Here is a 17,818-nt window from a genome sequence, read left to right on the forward strand (position 1 = left end):
TCTCTTCTCTTCTTCTCTGCTGTCTGCCAGTGGAGCCTGGGGTTTCTATGGGTACAGGATAGGGGATGGAGTGGGTCAGGGTGATTTTTGGAAAAGGCAACATTCAATTGGAAAACAGGGATATAAAGTTTTCACTTTGGGCTACAGTTCCAGGCTTGAGGGTGGGGACCCTCATCATGGACCCTGCCCTTTTCTGCATAGAACTTCTCTGTCTACTGCCCCTATCAGTTCATGTGGGTCCCAGTACATCTTCATGTATAATACTTGGTTTTCTCATTTTTGTTAAGTAACATTTTTTTGCCAGTCGGACTTGGGATTGTTAACTCACTTTTGTTTGTCTCCTTTTTCTAGATTATTTTTCTCCATACTTTCTGATTTATGCAAAAAAAAAAAAAAAAAAGAAAGAAAATTAGAGTATTTCACTAAGGAGAGCACTGACTACATTCAATTACTCCCAACATAGGTTCTTAAATCCTAAAATATCTATGTTCAATATATTTAATACAGCACTTCTGTGTGTGAGAATCAAGAATGATGTCTTATATGGGTTTTGTCTGACATCTTGAGCAGAAGTGATAATATAAATGTAATATATCTCTTCTTTGTCAAAGCAATTATATTTGTGAATCAATCAATTATAATGTTTTGATTATGTACATAACATAATTCTGTATTATTAACATATTAAAGATACTCAATTTAAAAATATTTCAATCTTTTACTATATACCAGAAATTATTCCAGATATTTATATTCATTAAATAGTTTGCCTGGAAAATTCTATGAATTCTGTTGGAATTCTCAAAGTCTATGAAAGAGATGACATTTAAAATTATATTATGGACTATAATAATTATGAGTGATATAATATTTATCAATTTTATTTCAAAATAATACAGAAGTCGAAGTTGGTAGAGTATAGATTTTAAATGATTCACCACAAGTTGGTTAATTTTGAGCTTGGGTGATGGCTTTATAAGGGTTAATTATACTACTCTCCACTTTTTAAAGGGTTAAATATTTTCACTACAAAATGTTTGGAAAATAAATATTAGATCTTCAGATGTCCTTAAAAGTGTTATAAGCAATCATGTAATTATGATATTCCCATAATTCCTTCATGACAGTTAAAGATACACATTGTTTCCAACATTTAAACTCACCATTTATTGCTAAAGTCTTATAGCACATTTGTACTATTTGAAGCACAATATTTAAAGATTGTTTCTAAATACAAATGTATTGAAAAGCTAACAACCCTAAGCAGAAGGCTCATGACAGAACAGGGCATTTCTATCAATTTCATTTATTGTTAATTACATACTCACAAATGGAGCTATGGTTTTAACTGAAGCTTAATTTGAGGAAAACACAGCGAATTTCAAAATCTTTTTTTCTTTTTTAGTGAGTTTCTTTACGTTAAATTTGAAAACAAAAATGCACACATGAAATTTTATTGTTGAAAATTAATTTTTATCAGAAATATATTCCCCTCTAAACAAAAACCTGAAAAGATAATTAGAGAGAAAGAAAAAAGTATGTAAGGATACATGGGAACACTATCTCAAATGAATGTAGCTAGGACTAAATTCAGCTTACACTAATACTGAAAACATAATGTCATTTGATGCTTTTGAATGCCTTTTGGCATGCAGTGCAAGGACCACAGCTGGGCTTTTAGCTTGTTGATTGATAAATTTAATGAAGCCATTCTCTTATATTGTTATTTGTCCTTTTTAAAAACAAAAGGAGTTTTCATGAATAGTTTGATTATCTTTTAAATGTTTTTCCTCTTCTTCAAGCAATCATTTTCCAGGCAGTATCAATCAAGCAGAAAGAGAACATTTTTAAAGCATAGCTACTATTTTTCTAATAGCTTCACTTTGACCTAGAAAGAAAGTCTGGTATTTTATTCTCATTCTTCTAAGATTCACTAACTTAACTTGAGGGAAAGCCAAACCACAATTAAAAAATTCCTGCCTTCTTTAAAACAGGCTGTTGCATCCAGGCATGTTTAATGTGCCTGAAGTTGAAGGCACTTTGAATCCATTGTGGAAGCAGCTTGAGTTATTGAAGAAGGTTGTCTATCTTAGCTATTGTTCAGGTCTGTTCAGATCTGTTCCTCCAAACACTTAGTACATTCTGAAGGACAGAAAACCTAGTCTCTTTCCTTTGATAGAATATATTTCTATTATATAACGTATGTCTGTATGCTGGAAGAGAGAGTAACCCTTTATATGTCTAATTAATCTCTACTCCTTCTCCACAAAATGTTCTCCTTCTATGTAGAAGAGGAGGATGCAGTCAACTTTATTTTATTTAATAATAACCTTTATCTATTTGCATTTTAGAAAGTAATAAAAAACAATAAGGCTTTGGATATTAAAATATCTCTTATCTCTAACTAGAGATAACGTATGGCGTAGTACATTTCTGGAGTCTGAACCACTTAGCCTAAAGGCAGTATATCCTCCCTCCATGCACCTTTTTTTTTGATAAGGAGCAGTCTGCCCTCTTTGATTTATAGTTCTCATAAGGAAAGTAATATATTTCATGATTAGTTTTAGTCCCAAGTCATTTGCATATTGAATACGAGATTCAGAAAAGACTAGGAGAAAATAACTACGTACCTTTATTTACATTTAATAATCAATATGATTTATGCATTCAACACATCTCGTAGCTCTTATTTTAAATGAATCTCATGAAAATATATTGACAAGATAGCCATTATTTTAGATCACTTTTTTTATGTTCTAAATTTAAAGGCAATTTAGAGCCTTGTTTCCGTCTATGCCTCATTTCAAGGCCCTACTGTCTAGAAAAGTTAGGCAGATGAACATAGGTTTTAGTCTGACTTAAATGCAACCTCATCTTGTCTTGTTAGGGACCATTTCATGTACCTGTAATATTTGTGATGCCTAAATAAAAGGACTGAGATACATTCATGAGCCATCCAGAAGTGTAAGGGCTTTAACATCCTTCAGGCTACCCTTGACTGATGAGAGTTGGGAGACAGGACAATGAATAAAATGCCTTTCCCTAAAGGAAGGAATACCTGATTTTTTTATCCTATCAAAGCCAGTGACCTACCAAAATACTGGTAGACTTCTAGCCTCAGTACCCTAGCACAATTTTGTTCCCTGGACAATATTCCCAAGTAAAGCTTCATCTCAGTCTCCGCCAAAACAGGCTTTTACTCTGGAGCTAGATTGCCTGAGTTCAAATCCTGGCTCTATCTCATAATATAAGTTACCTTGAAGAGATATTAACATCTCTGTGCCACTATTTTCTTATATGTAAAATAGAGATTATTAGACCTACCAATAACAGTGTTATAAGGATTAAAACAGATAACATATGTAAATTACTTAGGGTATTTTTTAGCCTACAGTGAGCACCATATAAGCATGTGATTTTATTTTACCTGTTACATGTTATCTAGTCAAAATATAACTTTATATTTTAGAAATATCCATGGTCACACAAATTGCTTATGGCAAAGGTGCTTTTTATGATTTTTTTCACTTAGTATAAATGCTACTCCATATATTTTTCAGGCTAACTAACTTTCATAAAACAACTTTTTCTTAAAATTTATTGTGATGCTAAAACAATTTATTCACAATCTAAAGCATTTTGTACAAAACACCTTTTTCTTTTTGCAATACCTCAGAAAATGTAAGTAAAAGCTCTTAATTTGGGCTAATTACACAAGTTAGTTGTCAACACTAAGTTTACTACATAACCCAAGTTTTAGAGTTTAGTCTATAGCCTTTGAATTATAACTTGTCAAGATTGATTGTGTATATATATGTATGTGTATGTGTGTGTAAATATATATTATATATATGAAGAATATATACATATTATTTTACTATATGAAGAAAATGGCAGGAAACATTAGAAGTTTAGGTGATAGGATACAGGATGGTGACATATTTATTCACTCACTATGTAGACTTCAAAATAATTTCATTTCCTATAACAAGGCAGTATATCTCTTCCTGTTGAATTGGTGTTCATCCTTATAATTTACTATGTCCTATACAATCAAGCAGGATTTATGCTGTGTAAGATCAAAAGCTAGACCCAAGACTTTTCTACTCTCTCTGGAAACCCTGAGATTATCAAGTGAAACATATTGGTATGAATGAGAAAACACATGTAAAAGAGCCATCTCAGGCAAGGTCACATAGACCAGTTAGCTCTGCCTGCCCCCATATATATACACATGCTGACCTTGGACACATAAGGCTACCCAAGATTAACCTAGTGCAGCCAATCCCTAAGGAAAGTTCTATATAATGATACAGACAGGAGACTGGGAAATACTAGGCAGAAAAGGATAGGATTCCCTGGCGCAGCCCCACTCTTAAGCCTGGACCCGTGGCCCAAAGTGAGGACATGCGTTTCTATTTTCCCACTCCAATGTTGCTTTTTGTCTGCCCCACCTGCCTTCTGTTCGCATAAAAACCCCAGGCTCCATGGGCAGAGTGGCAGAGAAGGAGAGAAGAGAAGCAGCTGAATGTCGGAGAGAAGCAACTTGACTTCAGAGGGACAGCTTGACAGTGGGACTTCAGAGAAGAGGTCAGCTTGGGACAGCTGAACTCCAGGTGGAAGACCACCTTCCCGCTCCACCCCTTTCCAACTCCCCTTCCCACTAGGAGTCACTTCCACCACTGAATAAAATCCTCCAGATTCACCACCCTTCAATTTGTTCATGCAACCTGGTTCTCCCTGGATGCCAGACAACAACTCAGATACCAAGAGGGCAGGCGCAAAACGCTGTCACCCTGACCCTCCACTGAGCTGTTAAACACTTAAGCTGTCTGTGGACAGCAAAGCTAAAAGAACACACTGTAACACACACCTTCTGGGGTTCTGGGGGTCACAGGTACTCCCTAGACACTGCCACAGGGCTGCATAAAATGCTACTCCTGCCAGTGCCCAGAAGTACTCGACCCAGACCCTGCACCCACTCATCTGCGTGCCACCCCTCCCATGAGAGTTTGACAGCTGTGGGTTGAGTAAATGAGCCAACCCCTTCTCCAGTCCCACAATGGGGTCAATGGAACTCCCATTTCAATAACATATAGGAATATGACTAATAATTAATGACTATTTTCTTCAAGCAATTGGCTAAATTTTGTAATATTTCAGATTTAACGAAGTAGCATGTATGAAGAATAAAACCCACCCATTTTGGGTGTGGAGGACCATGCAGTTGACAAGCCTATATAATAACCTAACCACCATCACAACGATTGTATAGACGATTATTTCCATCATGCTGAAAGATTTCCTTATGTTCGTTTGTAATCAAATCCCCAAACATCATTACTGCTTTAGATTCTGGCAGCTATTGATTTGACTTATGTTTCTATAGTTTAGCCTTTCCTAAAATGTTTCATACATGGAATCATATAGAATGTAGTCTTTTGAGTCTAAGTTCTCTTAGGATATTGCTTTTGCATTTTATCCATGTCATAGTGTAAATAATAGCTCATTCCTTTTTATTCTGAGTAGTATTCTATTATATGGATATACAATGATTTCTTTGTTCTTTAAGTAGTTAGTGGACATTTAGAATGTCCCCCAGTTTTGGTGGTTATGACTAAAACTGCTGTAAACATTAGTATACAGGCTCTTGTGTGAACATAACTTAATTTACTTTCCATGTTATATATTAATATACACATAGCTTTATAAAAAACTACCAAACAGTTTTCCAGATTGGCTATACCACGTCACATTCCCAACAGCTATCTATTCAGGTTCCAGTTGCTTTGCCTGCTTATAAGCATTTACTATTGTCATGTTTTTGTTTGTTTGTTGGACATTTGATGAGGTATGTTGTGATGTCTCACTGTGGTTTTAATTTGCATTTTCCTGGTGCCTAATGATAGTGAGCATTGTTACTTGGGCTTGTTTTAAATCCATGTCTCTTATGTAGTAATTTTTTAAAATATATTTTACCCATTTTTAATTTTTCTTATTAGTATTTTTTTGTATTTCATTATTATTTTGGTTACCATTATTTTATTAAGTGTGTTTTGCAAATATTTGCCCTGAAGCTATGGTTTGCCTTCTATTTTTAAACACTATTCTTTAAAAAGCAAAGACCTTTTGAATCCTATCTAAAAAGTGACTGCCTTATCTCAGATCACAGAGATTTTTCTGTTATGTTTTCTTCTAGGCAGAAGTTTTCAATTTCAGGTTTTACTTTAAGACTACTGTTTTCCATGCATATGGGATATGTGTTTCAGAACTATTTGTTGGGTAATTATACTTTCTCTGTTGAATCACATTGCCAACTTCATCAGAAGTGATTTGCTCATATACAGGTTGGCTTATTTCTGTGTGTTTTATTCTGTTCAACTTACATGTGACACTTGTATTACCAGTGCCATACTATCTTGATGACTGTGGATTCATAGAACATCTTAAAATCGGGTACTGAGTCTCCTAACTTTTTCATTTTAAAAATGATTTTGGAGATATTAGGCCTCTTGCTTTTTCATATAAAGTTAAAATCAGCTGTAGGCTTCTTCAAAGGCCATACAGGATTCTTTTAAATTGTGCACAATCTATAGATCAATTTTAGAAGAATGTATGTCTTGACAATTTTGAGTCTTCTACTCAATGAATATGATATAATTCTCCATTTACTTATATCTTCTTTAATAGTTCTCAAAATGTATGTTTTTATTAAACAAACCATGTCCATGTTATTTAGATTTACTCCTAATTAATTAATGTTTTAGTGCAATTGCAAATAATATTTTTAACATTTCAATATCCAACTGTTTATTGCTAGTATATTTAAAGATAACAGTTTTTATAGGATAAGCTTGTTTTCTGTAACCTGTAAAACTCATTAATTTTGGTAAATTATTTGGAACTTTCATGTGTAAACATTCATTGCCTCTGAGTAAAGACAGTTTTATTTCTTACTTTCCAAACTTTATCACTTATATTTTCTTCCTTGTCTTATAGCACTGGCATGTATGCTGTAGGATGAGTTGTGCAAGTGGACATTTTTCTTTTGACTCTACTCATAAGAAAAAAAAAATAGTGTTTAACAATGGAATATGATGTTACCTGTAGTTCTCAATCAATATCCTTTTTAAGATTGAAAATTTTAACTTTCGTTCATAGCTTGAGGAGAGATTTTGTCATAAATGTATATTGAAGTTTGTCAAATGTTTTTCAAGCATGTATTAGATGAAAAGACAAAGTTATTTTCTTTTCTTTTTTAAAACATTGGTGTAGCTGGGCATAGTGGCTCACACATGTGATCCTAGCCACTGGGAAGGCTGAGATAGGAGAATCGCTTGAGGCCAGGAGATTGATACCAGCCTGGGCAATATAGAAAGAACTTGTCTATAAAAATTAGCCTAGTGTATGCCTGTAGTCACAGGTGCTTAGGAGGCTGAGGGGAGAGGATTGCTTGAGCCCAGGAATTTGAGGCTGAGGTAAGAGGATTGCTTGAGCCCAGGAATTTGAGGCTGTATTGTACTATGCTTGCACCACTGCAATCTCACCTGAGTGACAGAGTGGGACCCTTCCTCTTAAAATATTTAATGAACTTAAAATACAAAATGAACTAAAGCATTTTGTATAAGTGAATTATATTGATTGATATTTGAAGGTTATATTAATCTTGCATTTCCAAAATAAATCTCACTTATATTACCAATTTAAATATGCTGGATTAATTTGCCAGTAATTTTAAATGTTTTTTATTTCTATATTTATGAGTGAAATTGGTCTGTAATTTTCTTTCCTTATAATATCACTGTCTAGTTTTGGTATCACTGTAATGCTGGCCAAATAAAAAGAGTTAGGATGTACTCTGTCTTCTATTTTGTATAAGTTTTTTTGTAGGATTGGTATTTTTCCCTTTAATATGGTGTAGAATTAATTGGTAAAGCCATTTGAATCAGTTTTTCTAGTTGAAAGTTTTAACTATTAATGCAATGTCTTCATAGATGTAGGAGTATTTGGACTATTCCTTCCTGAGTAAGCATTGGTTATTTGTGTCTTTCAATATTTAGAAAAAACTTCTGTCATTAAGCTTATTGGCATAAACCACTAAGTTACAGAATACCCTTTTCTATGAGAACAGCTAACTGATACAGCTGTTTGTTTATCCATCAATTTATCAATATATCTTTCAGTAGAAAGAAAAAATAGAAAGGCATGCTTGCTATTTAGCAAGGTTAGGAAGGTATCACAGAAATGTGACCAGGGTCAAAAAACATAAATTGAAATTGTGCAGGTGTGGAATAAGCATTGAGAGGCTCTCTAAATAATAATGACACATTTTATATATTTATATGCTTATATATATATAAATCATTAGATTTATTGAAGTCTAGACATAATATAATAAATATATTATATATGTTTACCTAAAATGTCTAGACTTCTTGAACAAATCTAATGATTTTCCCCGGCTTTTCCTTCTCTAGCTACACTGACCTCTTGGCCATTAATATCTCATGCTTCACATATTTCCACTTTGGAGTTTCCATACCCACTTATCCCTGTCTAAAATCTCATTTAAAATAAACCTTAAACGTTAACTCTCAAGAGACATCTTCCCTAGACACGCTGTCTAAAAGTATGTTTCACTATTTTTTCCTGTCTTCTAACCCTTTCTAATTCTCTTATAGCATTATATGACATTGTACTATACATATTTATTTTATGTTTATAATAAAATATGTATGTAACATATTGAAGAGTAGTTGTAGTAGTAATTAAAGTGAATCATTAATAGTTGGAACATTTGAACATTATCAGGCAGAAGTTAATTTATATAACAATACATGTTTTAAATACATGCTTCTGACACAGGATCCTTTCCGTGCTGTTTCAACAGCTGAAAGTCTCCACAGCTGCTGGAACCACTGCCTGGGCTTTCCTGGAGCCCCTGGTCTCGCTCTGTCCACTCAGTCCAGCAGGCTGTGCGCAACTCTTGCCACCAGCCGGGATCCGACACCCACCACAGATTTGCGTTCAGCCCGTGGCTGATCTGGGTGTGCTGCGACCACCTTCCGCCTTGGGCACCAGTGTCAGTATGAGGAGGACATGGTGGCACCTGTAAACCTAGAGAAACCAGCAACCACGGAGCCCCCAAGAGGGTGTCACAGCTTCTGCTTGGGGAGTCTCGAGGTCTGAATGCCACAGTTTTCTCTCTCATTCCTGTCACTTGCAGCTTTGCCAATGGGGAGGATGTGTTACATAACTCGTTTGTTCCTGCAGCCCACGGCTTGGTGAACAGGGGCATATTAAAGCTCTGGCTCAGGGAGTCCCAGGGTCTGGGCCCCCAAAACAGTCACAGCTCTTCACTCCCTAGTCCGGCGAACAGGAGAGTGTCACAGCTCTTTTCATTCATGCTGCCCACCACTCGGCAAGCTGGCCTGGAGAGCGTTACAGCCCTCCAAGAAGAATGCAGTATGCAGACACCGAAGAGTGAGCAAAGCAGAGAAGAATATTGAGTTACAGAAAAGCTCTTGACAACAAGGGACCCAAAGTGGGTAGTCTTCTGTGTGACAGGGGCCTGAAAGTGGGTAGCCGTCTGTGTGGCTAAGTCCAGAGGTTTTTATAGGTTTGGAATGAAGAGGCAGGGACTGTGGATAGCCTTGGAAAACGCAACGTTCAATTAGTTAAAAGGCATCATTCAGAAAGAACCAATTGGGAAACAGTAGGCAAACAGGAATAAAAGTTCTCATTCTGATCATGGACTCTATCCAGAACTGGCAGCTCCGTTTTCAGGTTTTAAATTGTCTTTGGTTTGAAGGCCGGGTTTCACTGGGGACCTGCCCCTGTCTCCCTAAGAATTTGTCTGTCTCCTGCCACTATCACTTATATACTATCTTGCAACCTTCCTTTAGTATATATACTCCACAAACGGAGGGGCTTTATTTTTGTTCACTGCTTTGTTTTGCTTTCTGCTTTATCTCTAGCAGCTAGAACAGAACTTGATACATTATAGGCACTCAATACATTATACTGAACAAATACGTAAAGGTATGGCAACCATCTTAGGAGCTGTAAACTGTTTTCTTAGAATTATAAAATCTGGCTTTGATCCTCTTACTACTAATATTGAGCACATTACGTAATGTTTTCTGATATTTTATTTTCTAATTCTAAAATTTAAATTTTTAATTTTTTTATGTAAATTAACTTCTGCCTGGTATGTTCAAATGTTCTATCAATGATTCACTTTTATTACGAATAAAACTATTGTCCAATATGTTACATACTTCAACATTTATTACACTAATTTAAATTTTACTTTTTGTATATTTTGTACATTTTCTTGGACACAGTGACTGAATTGAGGGGAATTAGTTATATTTTTAACTAGCTACATCAGTTCAGTAGATCAAATTCTTTCTCCTCACATCATCATTAATGAAGAGATCTCAGATATTTTACTGGGCTCTGATACTTTTTCTGATCCTCTCCCTCTTCCCACCCTTTACCCTCAAGTAGGCCTCAGTGCCTGTTGTTCTCCTCTTTGTGTCCATATGTTCTCCTCATTTAGCTCCTACTTATCAGTGAGAACATGCAATATTTGGATTTCTTTTTCTGCATTAGTTTGCTAAGGATAATGGCCTCCAGCTCCATCCACGTGAAAACTGGTGAGATTGTCCAGGCATTTAACTTGGTGTGTGTGTGTGTATTTTTTTCCAACTGTCAAAACTTGACTGCCCATATAACATTTCTTCTTGTATAGCCCATATTTCCCATTTCCACATGTCATCATCCTTTATGCCTGCTCAAGAATCATAAGCTTTCTTTTATCCCAAACTGGAGCGCTTCCCTCTAAGCTTCCTCTTTGGTCTCAGAAATCTTTAAGCCCCTGATTCTGCAATTGCTTCCCTTTCTTTAGGTTATAGAGAGGGATAGGAGAACTTTATGCCAAAAAAAATTGGTCCAGGAATGGACATCCATCATGGTTGTAAGGAGGTAGACACAGAGAGGTAACTTATATTGTCTCCTGCCTTGACATCAGGTAAAACTAATTAATAGCAAAAATATATATATGTGTGTGTGTGTGTATGTGTGTGTGTGTGTGTGTATATATGTTTTACTTTGATATTAGAAATGTCAATCTTCATATACTCTGTTTTTTAAAAAAAAACTTTTATATTAGGTTCAGGGATAGGTGTGCTGGTTTGTTCTATAGATATACTCAAGTCATGAGTGTTTGCTATGCAGATTATTTTCTCACCCAGGTACTAAACCTAGTACTCAATAGTTACTTTTTTCTGATCCTCTCCCTCTTCTCACCCTTTACCCTCAGGTAGGCCTCAGTGTCTGTTGTTCTCTTCTTTGTGTCCATGTGTTCTCCTCATTTAGCTCCTACTTATCAGTGAGAACATGCAATATTTGGATTTCTGTTTCTGCATTAGTCGGCTAAGGATAATGGCCTCCAGCTCCATCCATGTTCCTGCAAAGGACATCATCTCATTCTTTTTTATGGCTGCATAGATAATATGCTTTATGTATTTTATATTTGTAACTTTGTCAAGTAATATATTCTGTGTAGAATAAATTCTTGGTAAGTTTTGATGATAATGATAAAAATTAAAATAATGTAGTTTACTTTTTAAGCTGATTGCTTGCTTTTTTATTTAGGTAGGCTTAATGTTGTTCTTTCTTCTTATAATTCTGACTCCATTTTTTTCTATTATATTTAACCTTTTACCATCCATTCATAACCTCTCTTCTTCTTATTCTCATCTCCACAGTTAAAGAAGTAGAATTTTAAAATTATATGTTTATGTGCATTTATTTAGATTAATAGCATCTTTAAAAATGCCTATTTCTCTTATCTCTGATTGTCTTTCTAGAATTCATCCATGTAATGTCTTCACCATAGAAAGCACTTTGTTCACCCTCTCTAGTTAGACCGACCCAGCACCCTTGAGGAGAGCAGAATCGTACTATTCTCATCTGACTGTTGACAAAGCAGGAAAGTTAAGAAATATACGTTCATACAGACTGGGGTTGCAGAGACTGAATTCAGACCTTCCGCCCTACTTTTCAGTGGTATCCCTATTACATCAAGGAGTTCCTTTTGAATTATACTGCAAAGTTTCCCAGTATTACATTGTCAGGAACTATGTAAAAGAAGCTAGTCACTAAAGAGCACATATGTTAGGGTTTTGTATGAAACCTATCTAAAATTCTACAAAAAGGCAGAACTATAGTTTGCATACTGGTAGATCACTGGGTGTGCCTAGCTGCAGAAGTTGGATCGGGGATTGGCTGGAAGGGGCATAGGGGACTTTTTGAAGTGATGGGTGTGTTCTAAACTTTGACTGTGGTAATAGGTCGACTTTCCTCAAAAACACTGGGCCACACACTTAAAATGAATAAAAACATTTGTATGTTTACTATAGCTCAATAGAGCTTAAAAGATAAATATTTTCAGGAGGCTGTTACCTCTGTATCAAGAATATAAATATAGGATATTGTTTAATATTTTCAATTTATTGTCCCCTGTGGTTAATCAATTAACATTTTCTTTTCTTTCCCTTTAGATTCCCTGGTAACTGGGTTATGGCTGAGCAGGTGGTTATAAGTGCAGAGCCATGTGTTTTTCTCCCATCTGACCTGATGCACTAATCACTAGGGTACTGTTGTGTTATATGGAACATGCAATGAGGTCACATTTCCCCCTGGTAGAGAGTAAATAGCAAATAGACTTAGAAAAAATAGCTGGCATTTGATGTCTAATCCTTAAGATTAGTTTGTTACATAAGGGGAAAAAAAAGGCCAAATATATCTATTTCATCACAAAAGAATTTGACAAAAATTTTTGGTTGACAAATTTCTGTATGTCTAGTTATATTCATCTGAAAATAGGAAAGCCAGGGTACATGTGACAGTGGGTTGAAACAATGTGAAACAAAAAGGTTGTAAAAGAAAATAAATGAAGCTTGCATAAGCTTAAGTTCTTTTTCATTGTTCCTCCTCAATCAAAGTCTTGTAAATAACTTGTAACAAATATTTTCTCTCATTGAATACTATTTGGTCTTTGAAATTATTGTTGGTATTACTTAAAAAATTCTTATGAAAATGTATTAGTATATAACAGAGAGAAAAATAACACAATGAATCTTTATGAATCTAATATTCAGTTTCAACACAGTGAATATATTTTGCTCTAAGTCTATATCTACTCTTCATCTCATACCCAACCCTAGGTATTTCTTTAGTCCAATGTAGATAACCTATTATTGCATTTATAGATCCTTCAGTATGTATCTATAAGAAACTTTAAAAATAGTCACTTCAATATTTTTGTTATTCCTAAGGTAGATGGCTATGATTCTTTAGTGTTATGAGAAACACAGTATTCACAATTCCTCCAATATCTCATAGTGTTTTTAAATTAGAGTCAGTTTGTTTGAATCAGGAGAGTATACACATTGCAGTAAATTGGTATAGTTTTATTTTATTTTATTTCATTTTTTTACAATTTATTCAATAAAGAAACCCATGGCATTGACTCTGTATAATTTGGCATGTTTAAGATTTTGCTTATTGATTTTGCTTATTGTGAATTGTAACCTTTTGTGACACTTAAGATGGTCTGCAGACCTCTTTATTTCCTGTGAAAAACTAGAGTGTTGATCTAATAATTTATGTCCTACTTTTTAGTAAGAACACTTCATAGGAGGAGTTGTAAGCTTTCAGCTGTGTCACATCGATGGAAGATCATGTCTGGTTTTTATTCTCATTGTTATTACTGTGACTGATATAATAAGTTAGTCATTTTACTTTTTTAGTATCAATGTAAACATAATGAAACCAATACCATTATTATTCCTGAAATTATGATTACTGAAAACATTTGAAGATGTCCTTGTCTAACACTTTTTTGCTTTCCACATTATTTTAAAATTTTTTCATATTTATATATATTTAATTATGGCAAAATATATACTACATACAATTTACCATTTTAACCATTTTAAGTGTACAGAAATATAAAACATTTCATAATTTGCATGTCCTCCTTGGTCAGGCATCATGCTAATCTCTGTATCATTCCAATTTTTGTATATGTGCTGCTAAAGCAACACCTTGCATTTCTTTTTGTCCTTAGGATGTATCTAAATTGTCTGTATTACAAAATTCCTGCATCGTAAAGTCCTATTTAATGATTCTTGATGGACTTTAAACATTTTTGTTGCAAGTGTGTTTCACTATTTTGTCATTTGTCATTGTTGATCATAATATTTATTTGTCATAGATATTTTTGACAAGTTACCTAACTAAAATTAACTTTTATTGCTTCTACATGGTGAGTCACAGGTAAGACTATTTTACCAACTTTTAGATTTATAGATGAATCCATACATGTTTTCTTCTAATATTTGTACATACAGTAAGAAGATAATTTTGTTTTCTTCATATAACTATGCCAGTATCCCAATACCACTTAGTATAAAGTACATTTTTAATTCACCGATTTCTGATGCAACCTTTATGATATACTAAATTTGTATTTGCAAATGTGTCCATTTCCAGATGTGCTATTCTGGCCCATTCATGGTGTAATATCTTACCATCTTAATTATAGAGATACATAATACATTTCATATAGGACATGGCCAGCATACCCTTTTCACAATTTTTACAATCATCCTATTTTTTGCTTGTTTGTCCATTCACATGAACTTTATAATAAACTCTTCTAGCTCAAAAATGGTGTTTATATTATAATTATATTACATTTAAAAATTGAAATTTTTTATTAATATTCACATGAAAAATTGTTTTATAGTTTCCTCTTTTATGCGATTTTTATCAGGTTTTATAATCAATGTTATATTCACCTTATTACAAGAATTTTTGAAGTTTTGCTCCCTTTATGCTTTAAAATTGTTGAAGTTGTACTAGGATTATCTTTAAAGTTCTTTAAAGTAATTCACTTGTGAAATCATTTGAAGCTTAAGTCAAATCATTTTACCGCAATATGTGTTGGTTTTGGATGCCTGGGAAAAGTTTTGCAGAGGCATGGTATTCCTTTTCAATAGGAAGAGATCATTCTTATTTTATTTCAGAAAAGTTTTATTAAATTGCAGTTTTTCATATTTATGCTTTGCTCTCGCTTTTGTTTTAATTTTGTCTTTTAATCCATACATTAGAACTATTTTCCCTATCTTTTTTTTCTTTCAGTTCCTCCCTCATTTATGTGTTTCTTTATTTTTGCTTGATTTTAATTTCAATTTTTCTATTTTCTACTATTTCTTTTACCATATTATTTAGAATATGCATTACCTTTCATTATCTATTTAGTTTTGTCTTAACTTTTGAAATGTATTTCTAAATCATTTCTCAACTCTCTCAGAGTTCAGAAGTTCCTTATTTACATAATTTAAACATTTTTTTCTAGTTCTTATTTATTCTTTTTTTCATAAATTAATTTCACTGCTTATTTTGGAATATTAAGCTAGTTTTCCTGCCAAAAAATGTTAAGTGGGAAGGTCATGTTATTTTGGTATGTCTTTGCTGTTTGAAAATAGTTTATTTTGCTCATAATTTTCTTTTTACCTGGGTTGAGTTTGTATGGAATTCATCCACATCCTATTGTATTCTAAATATTTACACGAGATGGGTTTTTTTAAAGTATTTTTCAAATTAAATTACCCAGCATGGGAATGTGCCAGGATAACTTTCATAGCTTTATGACTCCAGAGCTTTCTATAGTGAAGTATCAACAAGTTAGTTCAAGTGCTGAGAACCTTCTTGATTTCCCTCTTCTTCATTAAAATCAATATTTTTTGTCTCTCTTTCTATGTTTCTCTCTTGTTAGAATGTTTTTCTTGCTGAATTTGTGTTCTCTTCCTAACAGTTTCTCTTTAGCATGGGCTTTGCCCTGGAAGAAACCTTCTTTGGCTGGTTGATTTTAAACTTCCATGACACCCAGACAATCTCAGCACTAACACTCTCGAGTCCCCTCAAACTCCCCTTGAAATGGAGAGAGCAAAGCCTCCTCTGCTGTTGTTTAGCTATTTTCCTCAGATTGTTACATCTGACTTACACTCCATAGTGTCTTCTCTTGCTGTCTGAATGAATCATTTTTAGCAGTTTCTGGGTATACCAACATCAGAGCTGCCAGAAATTATTTTATTTATCTTCTTTCTAGTTTCTCGCACACTGTTAATTATATACAAAGGTGTTGTTTATGTTGGTAGTTTGGCACAGATCAATGGAATTTTGAAATTTTATTGCTACCTCTTTACCTACTTTTGTTTAAAATAATTTTGATGTTTTACTTATTAACTTATTTCTTTCTTAACATATTATTCCCGGTGTCTGTTTTCTTGGGAAACTCAGGAAGACTTAAATGCACTGCTACTCCACAAAGCAGTAGTTTTTTGGTTACTATTTCTTTTATTAAAAAAGAAAACCAAAAACCATTACTCTTTTCTCTTTTAGTCAGGGCTTTCTGAATCTAGTGGTAAAATATGCTTAATAATTGAAATAACTATATCTAGAATTTATCCAGAGTTTCGGCGCTAAATATGGTACTTTTGTGAATGTGCTGTGTTTCTAAAATAAATCCTGAAATCTCAGTGATAAAACACAATAAAATAATGGTTTTTCAAACAACCCCATCAAAAAGTGGGTGAAGGATATGAACAGACACTTCTCATAAGAAGACATTTATGCGACCAACACACATATGAAAAAAAGCTCATCATCACTGGTCATTAGAAAAATGTAAATAGAAATCACAATGAGATACCATCTCACATCAGTTAGAATGCCGACAATTAAAAATTCAGGAAACAACAAATGCTAGAGAGAATGTGGAGAAATGACGCTTTTACACTGTTGGTGGAGTGTAAACTAGTTCAACCATTGTGGAAGAGAGTGTGGCAATTCCTTGAGGACCTAGAACCAGTAATACCATTTGACCCAGCAATTCCATTACTGGGTATATAACCAAAGGATTACAAATCATTCTATTATAATGACACATACATACGTATGTTTATTGCAGCACTATTCACAATAGCAAAGACTTGGAACCAACCCAAATGCCCATCAATGGTAGACTGGGTAAAGAAGATGTGGCACATATACACCATGGATCACTAGGCAGTTATAAAAAAGGGATGAGTTCATGTCCTTTGCAGGGACATGAATGAAGCTGGAAACCATTGTTCTTAGCAAACTAACACAGGATCAGAAAACCAAACAGCACGTGTTCTCACTCATAAGTGAGAGTTGAATAATTAGAACACACGGACACAGGGAAGGGAACATCACACACTGGGGCTTGTTGGGGGGTGGGGACTTGGGGGAGGCATAGCATTAGGAGAAATACCTAATGTAGTTGACAGGTTGATGAGTGCAGCAAACCACCACGGAATGTGTATACCTATATAACAAACCTGCACATTCTGCACATGTATCCCAGAACTTACAGTATAATAAAAAAAATTACAAACCCACAGAAAAGTAAAAATATATGACAAACCACTCTTTTGTACACCATCCATCTAGATATACAAGTTGTTAACGTGTTTCTAAAAAAACACAATCACTGAGTTGTATACTTTTAAATGGTGAATTATATCTCAATTAAAAAAAAAAGAATGGTTTTTATTCAGATGTAGTCCAATGCTGCTTGGTTGATTACTTCTAACTAGTGACTCAAGAATTTTCTTGTCATATCAAGAGCTTCAAAGAGAAGAGTTCTTATGAGAATTTTACAGAGACTTTTATTATATTATTTCTGCTCATATCTTTTATTATATTATTTCTGCTC

The 17,818-nt window shown here is 34.1% G+C and overlaps 1 long non-coding RNA gene and 1 other non-coding gene across 6 annotated transcripts in view; one reads left to right on the top strand and one right to left on the bottom strand.

Annotated features, from left to right (window-relative positions):
* Nucleotides 1-17,818, top strand: part of LOC103885294 — a 36,170-nt gene that overhangs the window by 1,194 nt on the left and 17,158 nt on the right. Inside the window, exons 2-3 of one of the 5 annotated variants that reach the window (XR_002522674.2) lie at nt 4,483-4,590; nt 11,877-11,992. The exons of 1 other annotated variant lie outside the window; for it this stretch is intronic. This is a non-coding gene — a long non-coding RNA (uncharacterized LOC103885294). Of the gene's footprint in view, nt 1-4,482; nt 4,617-11,876; nt 11,993-12,569; nt 12,663-17,818 lie in introns of those variants that run through there. 3 more of the 5 variants (XR_648316.4, XR_002522675.2, XR_002522676.2) reach the window with 3 other exon arrangements.
* On the bottom strand, nt 14,016-14,117 carry LOC116275093. Its single transcript, XR_004184058.1, has one exon. It is a non-coding gene; the product is annotated as a U6 spliceosomal RNA (small nuclear RNA).

Source organism: Papio anubis, chromosome 5 (genome assembly GCF_008728515.1).
Source record: "Papio anubis isolate 15944 chromosome 5, Panubis1.0, whole genome shotgun sequence".
NCBI lineage: Eukaryota > Metazoa > Chordata > Mammalia > Primates > Cercopithecidae > Papio > Papio anubis.